Source organism: Alligator sinensis, unplaced genomic scaffold, assembly GCF_000455745.1.
Source record: "Alligator sinensis unplaced genomic scaffold, ASM45574v1 scaffold114_1, whole genome shotgun sequence".
Classification (NCBI taxonomy): Eukaryota; Metazoa; Chordata; order Crocodylia; family Alligatoridae; genus Alligator; species Alligator sinensis.
The window spans coordinates 964,138-982,390 of record NW_005842525.1 but is presented as its reverse complement, the minus strand read 5'-3'; the positions used below and the strand labels follow the sequence as shown (position 1 = coordinate 982,390).

Sequence of the window (18,253 nt, the reverse complement as noted above, 5' to 3'; positions counted from 1 at the left end):
CCCCGCTCGCGCTCGCGCTGCCGCCCGACTGCTGCTGCGGCCGAGCCGAGCCCTGCCCCGCCCCGCCACCTTTGTCCCAGTTCCGAGCGGCGCCGGCGGGGGCGGGGGCGGGCACAGCCGCGCTCGGGGGGGCGTCCTGCGCCCCCGCCGGGTGTGAAATGAGGACACCCCCAATAAAAACCACCGCCTCATCTAGCTGCTCCTGACAGGCTCTCCCACCCCAACCCTGGTAGGCAAGCTGAGGACGTGCGGGATGGACTGTCAGGTGGGCGGAAAGCTGGCTGCATCAGAGGGTCAGCCCTGGAGCCCGTCTTGTTCCATGTCTTCATCAGGACCTGGAAGATGGCAGAGCGCCCTCAGCAAGTCTGCAGGTGACACCCAGCTGCGGGGAGCAGTAGATACACAGGAGGGTAGAGCCAGGACTCAGTGACCTAGACAAACTGGAGGATTGGGCCAAAAGAAACATCATGAGGTTCAAACAAAGACAAGTGCAAAGTCCTGCACTTAGGACAAAACGATCCCATCCACCAGAACAGGCTGGGGACTACCTGGCTGGACAGCAGCTCTACAGAAAAGGTCCTGGGAATTACTGCAGTGGATAACAAGCTGAATAGGAGCCAGCAGTTGTTGCAAAGGCAGCGAATGGCCTCCTGGGCTGCAGTGCGGTGTGTTTGTCAGCAGATGAAGGGAAGTGATTCTTCCCATCCATTCAGCGCTGGTGAGGTCACATCTGCAGTGCTGTGTTCGGTTTTGGGCCCCCCACTACCGAAAGGATGTGGACAAATTGGAGAGAGGCCAGGGGAGGGCAATGAAAATGGTGTGGGGGCTGGGGCACGTGACTTATGAGAAGAGGCTGAGGGAACTGGGCTTATTTAGTCTGGAGAAGAGAAGACTTGGGGTGGTTTAATAGCAGCCTTCAGCTACCTGAAGCAGTTTACTGAAGAGGATGGAGCTAGACCAGGGGTAGGCAAAATGGCAGATCTGGTCAATGTCCAGACTCCATTTCCCAGCAGTTGCTCCCTGGTTTTCATGCAGACCCCAGGAGTGGTGGCACCATGATGGCACTGGGCCTGGGTTTCCATGGAGACCAGCCCCAGCAGCACTGGTGACAGCGTGGTCCAGACCCAGGGCAGAGCTGAGATCTGCTGCCTGCACACCCCTTCCCTAGGCTGTGCAGGCAGCAGATCACAGATCTGCCCCAGCTTCCCACCACACTGTTCCCACTGCAAGAGCCCAGCCCTGGGGTCTCCATGGAAACCAGAGGCAGGGACACAGGCAGGGCCTGCTGGGAAATGGAGTCCACCACAGGTCCAATCCAGCCCATGGGCCAGACTTTGCCCACCCCTGAGCTAGACTGTTCTCAGTGGTGACAGATGACAGAACAAGGAGCAATGGTCTCTAGTTGCAGCAAGAGAAGTTTAGGTTATATATTAGGAAAAACTTTTTCACTAGAAGGGTAGTAAAATACAGGATACCCAAAGAGGTGGTGGAATCTCCATCTTTAGAGGTTTTGAAGACCCAGCTATACAAAGCCTTGCATGGGATGATATAGTTGAGGATGGTCCTGCAGGCAGTTGGACTACATGACCTCCTGAGGCTCCTTCCAGCCCTAATTTTCTATGATGCCACCCCAAGGGGACTACAGCCTCCTGCCCCAGGATTCCCCTCCCCTCACAGGACCCTGATGGTCCCCCCTCTCATTTTCCAGTCCTTGGGGCCCAAACCACTTCAGGGTTAGAGGATTAAAAGGAGAGTAACATTTGACTCCAGATGAGATGCTAGCTGGTATCACGGGCTTGCCATCAGGAAACATATCTCCACAGGGCAAGAGCATCAGATACTGGCTGCCACTTTAAAACCAGGGCCAGCCCTCTTTTGTCCAGTGTTTCCCCACCTTGGTGTTAGTTCCATTTAGTTATGAGTCATTCTGGTTTTGTCTTGGCTCTACCCTGCTGGCTTCTTTATCCTACCAGTTGACTGATCACCCTCAACATGGGAAGGTGACTGGTGGAGTAGGAACAGTATTGTTCTTGTTTAGATTTGAGGTTGAATGTTATTTTTGTTTTAAGTCTTGCCTGAGTGCCAGCTGGTTCACGAAAACAGTTTGTTAAACTGTTCAATGGCACCTTCAAATGAACAATTCAAAGATAGCAGCAGTTCTCAATCTTTTTTTAGCTTCAAGGCACCCCCTCCTCACTCTCAAGGCACTGTCTAGGTGCCTTGAGACAAAGCCAGCTCATAGTTTTCCCTTGTTTTTTTGACTACAGAAAAATAATTGAGCAATTCTTTTGTTACAGACAACTCCAAAAGACCACAATAGATTTCTGGAGTCGGAAAGGACCTGGTAGATCATTGGGTCTGACCCCCTGCTCCAGGCAGGAAAGAGCGCTGGGGTTGGTAACCCCAGCCAGATGCCTATCTAATCTCCTCTTGAACATCTCCAAGGTAGGGGAAAGCACCACCTCCCTTGGAAGCCCATTCCATATTTTGGCAACCCTTACTGTAAATAATTTCTTCCTTATGTCCAATCTAAATCTGTTCTTCAGATTTGTGGCCATTATTTCTGCTAACCCCGAGGGCCGCCCTGGTAAACAGAGTGTCCCCTATTCCCTGCTGGCCCCCCACAATGAGTTTGTAGGCAGCCACAAGATCGCCTCTCAGCCTTCTCTTGCGGAAGCTAAAAGATTCAAATCCCTTAGTCTGTCTTCATAGGGTCTTACCTGCAGGCCCTCAACCATATGAGTAGCCCTCCTCTGAACCCTCTCGAGGTTATCCACATCCCTCTTGAAGTGCGGCGCCCAAAACTGGATGCAGTACTCCATCTGCGGGCTCACCAATGCCACATAGAGGGGAATTATCACTTCCCTAGACCTGCTTGTGATACTCCTGCAAGAAAGAGTGCAGTTAGCCTTGCTTATTACCTCATCACACTGGTGACTCATGTTAATTTTTGCGTCAACCAGGACTCTGAGATCTCTTTCCACTGTTGTGGTGCTCAGAACGGTGCCCCCAAGTCTATAGGTGTTTTGGAGATTCTTTCTCCCCACGTGCAACACCTTGCATTTATCCTTGTTGAATTGCATCCTATTCTGATCTGCCCACTTCCCCAGTCTGTCCAAATCCGCCTGAATTTGCTCCCTGCCCTCCAGTGTGTTTACTATGCCCCGTAATTTAGTGTCATCTGCAAATTTGAACAAAGTGCTTTCAACACTTTCATCCAAATTGCTGATGAAGATATTAAACAGTACTGATCCCAAGGACAGAGCCTTGGGGGACACCACTGCCCACATCTCTCCAGGGAGAAACCGCCCCAATGGGCAGAATGTTTTTTTTTAATTCCTAGTTTCATAGTTTCATAGTAGGTAGGGTCAGAAGGGACCTGAGCAGATCAAGTCCGACCCCCTGCTGTGGGCAGGAAAGAATGCTGGGGTTAAACAACCCCGGCAAGGTGTCTATCTAGCCTCCTTTTGAAGACCCCAGGGTAGGGGCAAGCACCACTTCCCTTGGAAGTTGGTTCCAGATCCTAGCCGCCCTGACTGTGAAGTAGTGCTTCTGAATCTACTCTCCGTCAACTTATGGCCGTTGTTCCTTGTTATTCCTGGTAGTGCTCGGGGGAACAGGGACTCTCCCATTGCCTGCTGGTCTCCCTTGGCAAGTTGAAATAATCTTGTGAATTGTGTTTACATACATAACAGTGCTGACATTGCATGGCAGCCTGTGGCACCCTTGAAAAGATCACATGGGCATGCTGGGTGAGAATCGCTGTAATCTAGGTATCACGCCCTGTAGGCATCACACCCTGTGTCTTAACAACATGAGTAAGACTTCAACAATTGTTTTCATTCAATATAGATACGTTGTTACCTTCATGATTAATTTTTTGCCCCTATATCTCCCTGTATACATATGAACTAGAACAGGGGTTGTCAACTGGGGATACGCATACCCCTGGGGGTACTTGAGAAGGCCCTAGCGGGTATATTTGGGTGGGTTGGGGTGGAGTGCTGCCATGCACCATCCCACAGGTAGAGCTGACCTGAGCAGGGTGCAGGGCCTGGAGCAAATCAGCCCATGTGGGGCCCCATTTCCGCTCTAATCAGCCCATGTGGGACCCCGTTTCCGCTCTAATCCCACAGGCCCTGGACCCGAAGAAGCTGCTGCCACCATTGGTGGCAGTGGCGGGGGGGTAGCGAGCAGATGGACACAGCTGCCGCTGCTCTGCCCAGATCCGCAGGGCCCCCCAAAGTGTGGGGCCTGGGGCAGTCTCCCTGATTCGCACCCCCTCAGGGACAGCCCTGCCCACAGGGATGGATTGCCACCACACACCATCCCAGTGTACCCCCAGCAGCTGGATGCAGGGAGCAGGGGAAGCTTGCACACCACAGCTGCTGTGCCATGTGCCACCCCTCCTCCCCCCCGCCCCACTTTGCGTCCGGTCACCAGGGGTACACTGATCCAAAAAGGTTGAAAACGCCTGAATTAGAACATTACCTTCCTTTAATCCCAGTTGTAAAGAAACTAAGAGTTAAAAACATAACTATACTCTTGTACCTTTAATTGTTTTGATATTGAGATGTTGTTCATAGTAATACTGCCTCACTCCTTGTTCTTTTTCCCCACTGAGGTAGAAAATTTGCTTTACTTTAATGTTCTTATCTCTATCCCTTGAGGTAAGCTTTGTTCCTAGAGTTAACTTGCATTCCCACTGCTTCCATGCTTGTATAATTTTGGGTTTGGGATGGGAGAGTTCTCTCTGGAAGTCCAGATTTCCAGTCATCTGAGACCATCGAGATTTCCTATTTCCTGTTCCAGCTGTTCACAGGATTGATTTGTGTTCACATTGCTTACATGCTTGCACAGGTTTTTTGGTTCTTTCTGAAGATCTGAACATCTAGTTTTCCAGTCATCTGGGTCTCTCCAGGTTTCCTGTCTGCTGTTTTCAGGTACTGCTTTGTTTTCCTGTTACTCTCAGCCTGTCTTGCCATAAAACTGCAACAACTGTAATGAGAATACAGTGTGCTTGTGGAATGAAACTGCTTTTTATTAAGATAATTGTTTACCAAGGCATTGTAATTGTAACATTGCAGTTAGCATTCAAGCCGTGTACTTGCAGACTAACTAAAAAGTTGGACTGGAAGGTATCCATCCCCTGGGTCAGTATGTCCAGTCCTCTGCTATTACAAGCACCATGCCATGTCATCTCCAGTGCCTAGTAAAATAGCACTGATACCTCTCTATCTCTAATCAATTCTTCTTCTTTCACAATCCCTTGCAATGGAGGATGATTGTCTTCCATAATTGTATTATCTGTGAGTCCAAATATGGCTGATGAGACCGATTCAGGATCTACAGACTCTTCTGCAATATACCTCTAATCAATATACCTCTCCTGAAGCATCTTAAAACTTTTCACTCCTGCATGATGTGCTCTTCCTTCCAATGCATAACCTTGAACTTATGGGCTTGGCAAGGCCAACCTGCTTGTAGGCAGAGAAGGAACAGTGAGGCCCACGGTGAGGGCCTGGCAGCCCAGGCTAAGGAGGGACAGCTATTCAGCTGGTGCTAAGACCTGGAGTGGAGGTAGACCTGAGGCATGAGTCTGGGGGATCATGAAAAGTGGCTGCTTCATGAGCCAAGGGCTGAGACCAACACAGCCGGGCCTGTTGGGGATCAACTCAACCAGTTTGGCCACCAGCAACATCTAAGTGCCATCTCTGAGCACCCCTACAGAGGGGGCGGGGGAGGCTGAGGTGGCTTTGATCTCAGCGGCGCCTACAGAGCCCTTGAGATGCAACGCTGTGAGGCCGAGCCAGGCCCAATGTGTTGCCTCACTAGGCAGTAGCACATTAGTCACCACTCCCTCCCTCCCCTCCCAAGATGCCCTGGTGCGGTCTAGAGCCCTGCAGCACTTGGCAGCCCCTCACAGCATGGGGCATCTCCCTCCTCACCCTTCCCCACCCTGCTAGCCGAGCTTGTGCCACACTGCCATGATGGCCGTGCTGGCCCCAGGGGTCAGGTGGGATGGGAGAGCACAAAGAGGGCTCAGCTCAACTTGCCTCAACTTGCCCTTACATAGCACTGCTCACCCTGTGTCGCAGTGCAGCTGCCAGGTGCCCACTCATGCTGACTGGTGCTGTCCAACTGGCACTGCCCTATGCACTTGCCCCTCTCCATCACCTTTGTCCCAATTTTGAGTGGGGCGGCACTGGCAGAGATTCACTCAGCACTGAGGTAGGATCAGGCCCAGGCCATCCTCCTGGGGGCTGCACCAGGCCAGGCCAGGCCAGGGAAGGGGCACCCAGTGCCCTTTAGCCACCTATTCCCCCCCCAACCAAATGTGTGAGACAAGGGCACCCCTCCAATAAACACATACACCTCCTCACACACCTTGGATATCCAACTGCAGCTTTCAGGTTCTTGATGTCACCCTCTAAGGGGACTCCTCCAAATTCCCCTCCCTTCCATGGGACCCTGACAGCTTCCCCCTCTCATTTTGCTGCCTGTTAACCATTCCTGGTAATATCTCTCTTCTGTTTCACAGTCAAGCTAAGAATCTTAATTCAGGGGTATTAATATTATCTCAGGTGTAGAAAAGGATGAGTGAAGTACTGGAGGCATTGTCAAGATGCTCAAGAAGACTAGATTTTGTTTTACAGGCCTGAGTTATGTACATTGAATTATAATGACTACAGAACTAATGAAATAATATCTTTTGACTATTTTGCCCATTTTGGACTCAATTTTTGTTGTTTCTAAACCTAATATACAATCTAGCAAATTAGTGAACATTCCAATAAAGTTATATTTGTTTTTGCTTTGATCTTAAGTGGAATAATATAGTGCTAGGCCTGTAGCTTATTGGAAACATTTCTAGGCCATGTCTCCACGAGCGGGAATGTCATCTCCCTGGGGACAAGTAGCAGTGGCACAAGGTGTCACTTCCCCCAGGGAACTCCTGTGCCATGCATGCTCTGGTGCATGGCAGGTTACCCCAGGTGGGGTAGCAGAGGCTGGGGCCAGCATCTGTGCTGGCCCCAGCAGCCTTACCTGGGACCCTAGGAGCCTCCTGGAGCTGCAGCCATATCACTCCTGGAGCAGGAAGCCTAGCTGGCAGCTGGAGCATAGCTCCAGCCAGCGAGACTCCAGTTTTAGGCAGCGCATGCTGCTGCCATGTATGCTGCCCCGCTTTTTTATTTTTTGGCATGGGTTTTTTTGACCCCAAGATCTTTCAGGGTCAAGAGACCCCACCCCCGTGCTCCAAAGTAGCAGGACAGGGAATGCCTGCATGTTCAGTGTGTGGCACCGCAGATGGTTCTGCAGTGCCACATACCACACATCTGCGTTTGTCTGGATGTGGACCTAGGTTCTTTTAAGTGGAAAAAAATGTGTTTATGTTTTATGGGTTGATGTGCCTCATCATCTGCACTAGAGGTACACGATAAAGATTTTCTTGGCTGATACTGATAGCTGATTATTAACCAGCCATATCGGCCGATACTGATCTGATAGCCAATTTACAGGGATGCAGCTGGGCAGCTTGGAGAGCAGCATCTTGCTGGCAAGTCTGTGTGGAGGAAGGGGTGTGGAGGAGGAAAGGGGTGTGGGGGGGCAGATTAAGGCCCTTGTGGTGAAGGAGGGAGTGGGGCAGGTGCAGGAGCAAGCGGGCCCAGTCAGGGTGGTGAATGGGACCCTGGGGCTGGGAACAGGACGGAGCTGTGGGCAGCTTGTTCAAGGGACATGGGACAGTGTGGGGAGGGGGAGTAATTCCTTGCCACTGTGTGCACCCTTGGTGGAGGCATGTGGCAGGGCATGTCTCTCCCCAGATTTGTGCACAGGGCAAAAGCTGCTGCCCGCTGCGGGCTCAGGGCCAGGGGCTGCACCAGCCTTCTCCCAGTTCGGGGGCTGGGCTTGGAGCAGGTGGGAATAGGGTGGGCTTAGCTACATAGGGCAGGAAGTAGTAGTGCTGGGAGGGGTGGCTATCGGGGAGCTAAGGTGAATTTTGGGGTGGCTACAGCGCCCCCCCAGTGCCGCCCCTGCTTGGGTCACTCTGCTCTGATGCCTTTCCCTCGGGAGCATCCTGCTGCAAGGCAGGTGGGGGGCATACAGCTAGCGTGGGGCTCCCAAGGGAAAGGAAGCAGAGCAGAGTGCCCCCAGCAGGAGTGGCACTAGGGTGAGCTTGGGGGACTATAGCCACACTAAAATTCACTTTAGTCTCCCCATAGCCACCCGTCCCAGCACTGCTGCCCACCTCCGCACAACTGAGCCTACCCCACTCCCACCTACTCTGAGCCCAGCCCCCTCACTGGAAAGAGGCTGGTGCAGCCCCTGTCCCCGAGCCTGCAGCCCCCCTCTTCCCTGTGTACAAATCAAGGGGAGCACATGCCCTCCTGTGCCTCCCCAGGTGTAAGCGCAACAGTGGGGAGCCACATCCCCTCCCCAGCACCCCGTGCCTTCTGGATGAGCCATCCTCAACTCCATCCCGCTCCATGTCCCAGGGTCCCATTCACTACCCTGGCTGGGCAGCACATACCCCTGCCCCCCTCCCTCCCTCCCTCCCTTCCTCCCTCCCTCACTGTGTAGACTCTATCTGCCCTGCACCTTCCCTGCCACAGACTTACTGGCAGGACGCTGCTCTCCAAGCTTCCCGGCTGTATTTCTGGACATGTGCATGGTGGCTATGTGCTTGCACATGGCATTTATTGATGACATTGTCGGCTACACCGGCCAAAAAAGCCAATTGCCGATAATGTTAATTTTCCTTTTGTCAGTGCCGATCCAATATGCGACTGATATATTGGTGCATCTCTAATCTGCACCCCCTCTTTCAAAATCCTAAATCCACCCATAAATGGGCCTAAAATTTGTTTGGATTAAATTATTATATACCCAGTCCAAATAAATATCCTTTGTAAAAACTTTTTTAGACTGAAGGATGTTCTTCTGTATCAAAAAATACAGGACGGGGTCTAGAGTAAAATCTTCTTTTCATTAATTTTCCTGCGGCCGGAATTTTATTAGGGAATAAGGTTCTTTGAAGTCTTTTTAAAGCATGCCTATTTAAGGATGTAATCTAAAAATAATTTATATTTGATTTATTTTTAGTTATTTGATCTATGTTTTATGTTTATCATTTAGAGCTCCCATAGTTAGATTTCTTATATTTTAAGACGTTCCTTTTCAAAGAAATTAGATTTTTCACTCAATGTTCAGAATTTACCAGGTAAAATTGGCGAAGCTGGTTCTTCTGTTCCCATAAAACAAAGTGTTTAGAGATAGTATGAACTTGTTTTAGTCTCTTAGCTCTATAAGCTTTGAAATCTTGCAGAACAAATTGAATGTTTCTCAGAACAAGCGTGGGCCCTTTTACTGTCACTCAAATCAATTGAAATTGTGCCTTTGGCTTCTGTAGATGCAAAACCGAACTTCTGTGACAGCAAAGATGATTTGGAGGAATTAAAGAAGTGTTCCAATTTAAGGATAGGTTGCTGCTTGCAGGATGCCAGATGCCACAAAAGGGCATGAGTGCGCCACATATCCCAGCTCTATAGTTTCCACATTGGGAGAGTTCTTCATCAAGCTGCTGCAATTTCCTGTGTTCCTCAGGAGAGGTAAAACTTAGGAACCACAGTTTCATAAGAGCTGCATTATTAATTAGACTTTACTTGCCCAAACGTGCTACATGAATAAATGGATGATCCAAACCCAACAGGAATTCAAGCCAGCAAAATAAACAGCCCAATTAGGTGATGTCTTCATTTCTGGTAGGCTGGCTGAAAAGTCAAGTAAGTAATAAGAGTTACCAGCTAGTGCCTCAACAACTCACTGACAAGAACATCAGGTTCTTTACAAAATATCATCTACATGAAAGCAATTTGGTGGGTTTTTCCTGAAGAAAAAAAGATTGCTACCAGCCGCATCTTACAGCTAGCAACAGCTGTGAATAACCCAACTCAACAAGAAACCTCTAGAAGGGTGAGAGACTTTTTGTAAATTGGAATTGAATATAAAACTAAATAGATCCAAAAGAAGGTTTTGGGAAGCGCATTTTTAAATGATTAGTTTTAATCTATAATTTAATTATGTTGTGTTATCATTCATGTAACACACGAGGAATTTACAATCCGGGTATTTAATAAACAGACAAAAAAGAAGGGATTAGGAAAAAACATTGCCAAACTGTTAATCTTGTTGTAGTTGTGGAATGGATGTTTAACTATCTCAATATCCCTTACCTGTAAAGTTTGCTCTGTGGTCTGCATTATATTACTTTTACCCTTATTGAGGCCAAAAATATATAATTAGGTAAATAATAAGGGTAGCTTCGTCTGAGGATGTTTTATTCTGTATAAATACAACTAGCATTTGATCTTACTTTTCTATTCTTGTCGTCGTTGCTGAGGTTACATTGTAGTTGGCTGTGCAATCCAGCTGAAATGAGCAGATCACTGATCTAATGCCATTAGATAAAAGTATGTCAGTTGAATGGATGGCACTGTCTTGTGTAATGCATGTGCACTGAGAATCTCTGGGTCTGATAAAGTCACAGTACAGACTTTATTGTGATCCATTACTTACGCTTTTTTGTGTGTAGTAGCTGCAGAATTGAGACATAAAGTAGTTCTTTTTCCCTTGACCCTTGCCTCTGTGCTGAGCATTATTCTTTCTTGCTGCTTTCCATGGTAAAGTGAACCATGATCCCTGCATTTACAACTGGTCTGTCTGTATCCTGCCTTCTTTAGCCTTGAACATATGTACTTGTTCTGCACTAGTGAGTGTCATTGTTTGAATTCTTTCCTGGACATTTCAGCTGTCCGTGATAACTGAAAACATTTATTTAGTTACCTTTCTCTTTCCTTTGCTTCTGATTTCTAAGAGAGATAATGTATCCTGTCACTAGTTAATTAGTATTTATCCAAAGTTGCACCCAAATGACGGTTTTTGGCTTTGTAATGTAAGCATCTGTTCCTTTTTCTGTTTCATGATTTTTTGGGTGGGGGAGGGAAGGTTTTGTTATTCTGTACTCCTCAGTTGACTGTACATAAGCAGCTTCATCAACTATTCCAGAGCTTCAGCCATTGGTCTTGGTAACACTGCCTTACTCCTTATTCTTTTCCCTCAGTAACTTAGAAAAATGGTTTACTTTTATGTATTTATCTCTGTCCAACATAGTAAGCTTTGTTCCTAGAATTAACTTGTGTTCCCACTGCTTTTATGCTTGTACAGGTTTTTTGGTTCTTTCTGAAGATCTGAACAACCCATTTTCCAGTTATCCGAGTCTCTCCAGGCTTCCTGTCTGCTGTTTTCAGGTACTGCTTTGTTTTCCTGTTAATCTCAGCCTGTCTTGCCATAAAACTGCAACAACTGTAATGAGAATACAGAGTACTTGTAAAATGAAACTGCTTTTTATTAAGAGAATTGTTTACAAAGGCATTGTAATTGTAACATTGCAGTTAGCATTCAAGTCGTGTGCTTACAGATTAAGTAAAATAGTTGGACTGGAAGGTATCCATCCCCTGGGTCAGTGTGTCCAGTCCTCTGCTGTTGCAAGCACCATACCATGTAATCTCCAGTGCCTAGTAAAATAGCACTGATTTCTCTTTAACTCTAATCAGTTTACCTCTCCTGAAGCATCTTAAAACTTTTCCCTTGTGCATGATGTGCTCTTCCTTTCAAGTTTCAATATATGAGATCAAAGTATATTCTATAATCTGGTAGGGTCCTGCTTTAGTGCAGGGTTATTCAACTTCAGAGCAACTAGAGGCTTCATACTGCACTGGTTGTGGGTCCTGGATACATATTATGCATGTCATAGGTGGAAGGAGAAAATATTATTTGGGGAGGCTGCGCATGTGCATGCTAGCCCATGTGCATGTACCCCACCTCCCAGCAGGTAAGTTTGTCATGGGGAAGTGGGGGGGGGGTGCAGATCGAGGCCCCCGTGGTGACAGGGAGTGGGGCAGAGGCAGGGACAGGGGCTGAAATGAATGGGGCCCTGTGGCTGGGGCGGGTCATGGGACTCTCAGAGCACGGGTGGTTCGTTCAGGGTGATGTTGGGGTTCCTGGGATGTGCGCACCCCAGGGGAAGCCCAGGGAGAATGTGCCTCCCAGATCTGTGCATGGGGTGGGCTGCCACTGTGGGCTGGATTCTGAGCCCTGCTGCTGCTGCCCTGGAGGATGTGTCTGCTGTGCACAGGGTGCAAAGCCCAGACCGCAGTGACAGCTTGCCCCATGCACAGATCTGGGAGCACATGACCCCTGGGCCTTTGCCAGGGTGCACACAGTGGCAGGAACCCCTGGCGCTCCTGGATGAGCCATCCAGGCTCCAAGCATCCCATGACCCACCCAGCCCTGGGGCTTCATTCACCCAAGCCCCTGTCCCTGCATCTGCCCCACTCCCTTCCTCACTGCGGAGGCCTGGATCTGTCCCCCCATGCCACTTCCCCACGACAGACTTACCTGCTGTGCTGGGCAGTGCTCTGCACGCCACCGGGCTGCTGCAGTCTCTGGCTGTGTTTGTGTCTGTGCGTGTCCTTCCGCCCCTGCTGCAGCTGCCTGGAGCTTGCACCCAGGCTGCCCTGTGGCCCTACCCTCTGCCACCGCTGCCCTGTATTTGAGGAGGCTAAGCTCCATTAGCCCCTGCCTTCTGCCGCCTATGATGCATGCCATGGGGCCACATACTGTATGGGTTCCCTTGGACATCATCCTACCCTGCCATGCAATTCCAAACTCTCTGCAATGTGGGCAGCATGAGCTCTCCATACCACCACTGTGTGAACCCCACATCACCATTGCACCCACAGTATGAGCTCCTGCACCCTGACGGCACTGTTAAGCAGGCAGCCAGGCCCTTTCTCGTCCTTGCCGTCTTACCCAATCCTTGCTGTCTGCTCCAGCTTACTGGGGTCCCTCCCACCATGCTGCTCTCCCTCAAAGTTTCAGGCCTCTGCAGTAAAAAGAGCAATGAGAGCAGCAGCCAGTCAGGAGCCTGTGGGCCTATACTACCCCCCTGGTGGATGGCCCTAATTTAGTACTTTGGGAAGACTTTCTTGAGGTAAGGAAGACGACCTAGTCTTCCTAGACAACCTAGACAGATAATGAGGAAAAGGCTGAAGTACTCAGTGCCTTTTTTTACCTCTGTCTTCGCAGGCAAGGTCAGCTTCCAGACTACTGCACTGGGCAGCACAGTTTGGGGAGAATGTGAGCAGCCCTCAGTGGTGGAAGAATACGTTAGGGACTATTTAGAAAAGCTGGATGTGTACAAGTCCATGGGGCCGGATGCAATGCATCCAAGGGTGGTGAGGGAGTTGGCTGATGTGATTTCAGAGCTACTGGCCATTATCTTGGAAAACATGTCACGATTGGGGGAGGTCCTGGATGATTGGAAAAGGGCAAATGTATTACCCATATTTAAGAAAGGGAAGAAGGAAGGTTCAGGGAACTACAGACCAGTCAGCCTCACCTCAGTCCCTGGAAAAATCATGGAACAGATCCTTAAACAATTCATTTCTATGCACTTGAAGGAGAAGAAAGGTGATTAAGAACAGTCCGCATGGATTCACCAAGGGCACGTCATGCCTGACCAACCTGGTTGCCTTCTGTGATGAGATGACTGGCTCTGTGGATGTGGGGAAAGCAGTGGACATAATATGCCTTGTCTATAGCAAGACTTTTGATACCCTCTCCCACAGCATTCTTGCAAGCAAGCTGAGGAAGTATGGGTTGGATAGATGGGTTGTAAGGTGGATAGAAAGCTGGCTGGATTGTCAGGCTCAACAGGTAGTAATCACTAGCTCAATGTCTAGTTGGCAGCTGGTATTAAGTGGAGTGCCCCAGGGGTGGGTTCTGGGCCAGTTTTATTCAGCATCTTCATTAACGATCTGGAAGATGGGATGGATTGCACCCTCAGCAAATTTGCAGATGACACCAAGTTGCAGGGTGTAGTAGAGACGCTGGAGGGTGTCGGGACCGAGGGCAGTCTAAGGCTATGGCCAGTAGCCCGGACCGTCAGGTGGGGTTTTTCCACGATGGAGTAGAGTTAGGCACAGAAGCGTATTGGTTGTACAAAGAAAGCTTTACTTACACTGCCGATGGTCACAGTGCAGGAAGGAAACTTGCTTGAGTTACAGTTGCACACAAACAAACAGAAGTGAGATCTCTTCCGAACCGAACTGAGATGAGTCGTTGATGTACGACTCCGCACGCTCAACACAGGGGATACGTCAAATTTTCCACTATGACGGGGAGTGGCTAGAAGCTGATCAGGCCCCTATGTCCTCCTCCAAGACGCACGTGGAGTTTGCTAGGCTCCACAGCGCGCTTAGAGTTCCCCACGAGATGGTTGTGGAGTCCTCCAACTTGGGCAGAAATTGCTCTAACCTTTTATACGGCTACCGAGCCAATTGCTAGCCGCCACGTAGGAATAATTTAGAATTGACCAATAGTGAGACACTAATTTGCATACGTGTGGCAGGAACTCTTTGCACCGGGGTTTTCTCTCTGCAGCTGAGAAATCCACCGTGCAAAGAAAGCTCCATGTGGCGGGAAAATTCCAATGTGCCGAGGCACTAAAAATCATTGGGTTATGACAGAGGGCAGGGCTAGGATTCAGAGAGCCCGAGACAAATTGGAGGATTGGGCCAAAAAGAATCTCATGAGGTTCAACAAGCACAAGTGCAAAGTCCTGCACTTAAGATGAGGGGAATCCCATGCACTAGTACAGGCTGGGGGCTGATTAGCTAAGGAGCAACTCTGCAGAAAAGGACCTCAGGATTATAGTGGACAATAAGATGGATATGAGCCAGCAGTGTGCCCTTGTTGCCAAGAAGGCTAACAGCATACTGGGCTACATTGGTAGAAGCATTGCCAGCAGATCAAGGGAAGTAATTATTCTGCTGTATTCTGCACTGGTGAGGCCACATCTGGAGTATGGTATCCAGTTTTGGGCCCCCCACTATAGAAGGAATGTGGACAAGTTGGAGAGAGTCCTGCGGGGAGCAACAAAAATGGTGATGGGGCTGGGGCACGTGACTTCTGAGGAGCGGCTGAGAGAACTGGGTTCATTTAGTCTGCAGAAGAGAAGACTGAGGGGGGATTTGATAGCATCCTTTAACTATCTAAAGGGTGGTTTGAAAGAGGATGGGGCTAGACTGTTCTCAGTGGTGGCAGATGACAGAACAAGGAGCAATTGTCTCAAGTTGCAGCAAAGGAGGTTCAGGTTAGATATTAGGATGAAATTTCCCACCAGTAGGGTGGAGAAACACTGGAACAAGTTACCTAGAGAGGTGGTGAAATCTCCATCCTTAGAGGTTTTTAAGGCCCAGCTTGACAATGCCCTGGCTGGAATGATTTAGTTGGGGATGGTCCTGCTTTGAGCAGGAGTTTGGATTAGATGACCTACTGACATGAATGCCATATGCCCCTGGAGGGTGGGGGGGCATGGCGACCGCCCGCAGGTGTTGGTGGTGGTGGCGAGCGGGAAGCACCCACAGGCAGCTGTGGCTGTGGCAGTGTCAGAGGCAGGCCGAGCAGGGAGCTCCCACAGGCAGCTGCAGTGGTGTCAGTGGTAGGGAGGAATAGGGGTGGCGAGCATTGACTAGTGGTTGGCGACCACCTGCAGACGCCACTGGCAGCATCAGTGACAGCCAGCAGTGATTGGGGACTGCCCGTAGATGCCGCCAGTGGTGTCAGCGGGGGGGGGCAGGGGCGGGTGGCAAGCAGTGACTGCCCACGGGCACCACTGACAGTGTTGGCGGTGCTTTTTGCTGGGGGTGCACCGCCAGTCTCAGGGGGTGCATGTGTACCTGTGTGCACCCCCTAGGCATTGCCAATGCCTACTGAGGTCACTTTCAACCCTAATTTTTTATGATTCTATGATTCTAATGTCCCTCTGAGCCTAACAGTCCATTGGGTTAGTGTGGTTAAGGTGCACCAACTTTTTAAAACTTAAAGCATGCCTCAGAAAATGTCACCTGTTACCTCTTAATTGTTTCTTGACTATAGAAATATAATTAAACAATTCTTCTTTTCCAAGGAACTCGGAAAGATCACAACAGGTTGGAATACTTTTAATACTATGGATTTCTATTTGAAATCTCTTGCTTTAGCTTGTGAATCATGTGTAGGTGTTTGTACACTTAATGGTGTTAATATTACCTGGCACCCTTAAACACATCTCATGGAACCTCAGGGTGCTGTTGCACCCTGGCAGAGAATAGTAGACAAGAAAGTGTTTTGGCCAGTATCGTGTCCAGCTGCCTTGTATTCACCAGCCTGAAAGACCAATTAACCATTTACATCTGTGTCAACTGGGGACAGCCTCTAGCATGAGTCTAAAGCAAGACTTGAACTTATGCCACTGGAGCCATAGCAAAACACCTTAACAAATCTACCACAACACCCTTGATGTATGAATTAAGATTCCCGTAAAAACAAACTGAAATTAAGGGGTATTTAAACATTCTGGGGGAATTAATAAAATCCAGACCTGAGTCAGCCTAGTCTTCCTTCCCGCTCTGCTTCATAACTGCATCTGGCATTTTCTAAAGATATATAGAAATATAGTATTTCATGCAGCATTATACCCAGGGTGTGCGTGTAGTCATTTTGTAATGTATATTATAATGTTTGTTAGGGTAACACTATGTGGATTTTTAGGAAGCACTGGATTTGTAGCTGAATAAAAGGCTATTACCTGTGGCTTAGCAAAAGCTGCTGACCACAAGGCAGAATGATATCTAAGCCAGCCATTTGCTTATGCTAAGTAACCATCTTAACTGTGTCAACCATTTTCTAAGGAAAAAGCAGCAAGTAAATCTGTGTGAGTCTGTGTGTTATGAATGAAGTGATGTTTTAGGAATGTGGAAGATGGTACAATATGAGACAGAAAAACAGACTGGAATGTGAAAAACAACACATTATTGGTAATAGAATCTGAGATGAACATATGTGAAAAGGTGAATGGTGATTGGTGAAAGCCTCCAAAGTCCGCCCATTGACCGAAGAAGTAAAGTCAAGGTCTTAGACATGCACTCTTAGCAAAAAGACATGTAAATGAATTAAATGCATAGGCAATTCCATGCTAATGAATCAAACTGTAAACAGAGGCAGAGCTTGAAATGGGTGGAACAGCAGGAGGGACAAAGGTGCAGTGAATGTTAATGAGTATAAACCAAAGTTTGAAAAAGCTATTGTTCACTGTGCCTCCCCGGTTTGTTGTGTTTTTTTTTTTTTTTGGAAGCTAGTCCGAAGCTGTCTCCATTCTGAATAAAGCTGTTGTGAGCAATGTGTGCTGGTGTTTGCTCCCTGCCTGCTCTGGCTCATGAGTAACAGGACCCATGAGCAATTGGATTGTCGTCTCCCTAGTAGTTGGGTGCCACATGGAGTCGGGATCTAACAATGTTTATTGTTGGTTTATATGAGTGTTTGTTTTTAGCTTCTTAAGATTTCAAAGCTTTAGCCCTTTAGAGTAGATTTGGGGAGGAAGTACTACTGCCTTCTATTGGATGAAATTAGAACTGCTTTACATGTGTATCAAGCTAACAGCTCAAGTGATAGAAACCAATGTATTTTGGAGCAGGAAGATTTGAGTTTTATCTCTGCTGTCACTGAGAAGTTGAGTGACCATGGTATGCAGAATAGTTGTAACCATGATGTTCCAAATGGCCACAGATAAGTTATAAAAGTAAACAGTGACCAGCAAGATACAGGTAGGACCTTTGAGCCTGCATGCTGAGAGTAAAACAAGTATTATTTTGCAATGCATATCTTATTTACTACTTACTAAATAAGTAGTACTTATTTACTACTGCATGTCTTATTTACTACATTTCACAGTCAGTAATATGAAAGGTCAACATTTATCAAGCAATAATATATACAACTTGAAGTAAATTTTATTTTGTAGCTGGTCTGACTTTGTAGCAGGACACTAAGGTGCCTGCTACTGAGAGAGCCCGGAAGACTCCTCAGGTGTTGGTTGCCAGGGCAACAGGAGGCAGAAAACGACCCACACCTGCCAGAGGTCAGCTGGCTATAAGGGGCAATGCCTGGCTCTTATGAGGGGGGAGCTGAGGCTAGAGGTAGTTCCCTACTGGCATCTAAGGCAGAAGGAGCTCCCTGCCAGGAGAGAGAGAGAGAGAGAGAGACAGAGAGAGAGAGACAGAGAGAGAGACAGAGACAGAGACAGAGAGAGAGAGAGAGACAGAGACAGAGAGAGAGAGAGAGAGACAGAGAGAGAGAGAGAGAGACAGAGAGA

General features: G+C 48.4%; 1 protein-coding gene across 2 annotated transcripts in view; it reads left to right on the top strand.

The window, feature by feature from the left end:
- The first annotated feature begins 6 nt into the window (after positions 1-6).
- The window catches only part of OLAH (oleoyl-ACP hydrolase), a 38,706-nt gene continuing 20,459 nt past the window's right edge, over positions 7-18,253 (top strand). Inside the window, exons 1-5 of one of the 2 annotated variants that reach the window (XM_025213371.1) lie at positions 7-718; positions 2,298-2,445; positions 4,861-4,943; positions 9,410-9,608; positions 11,224-11,306. The gene's annotated coding sequence lies outside the window, so the exon portion shown is untranslated. Of the gene's footprint in view, positions 719-2,297; positions 2,446-4,860; positions 4,944-9,409; positions 9,609-9,754; positions 9,973-11,223; positions 11,307-18,253 lie in introns of those variants that run through there. The other variant, XM_025213370.1, reaches the window with a different exon arrangement.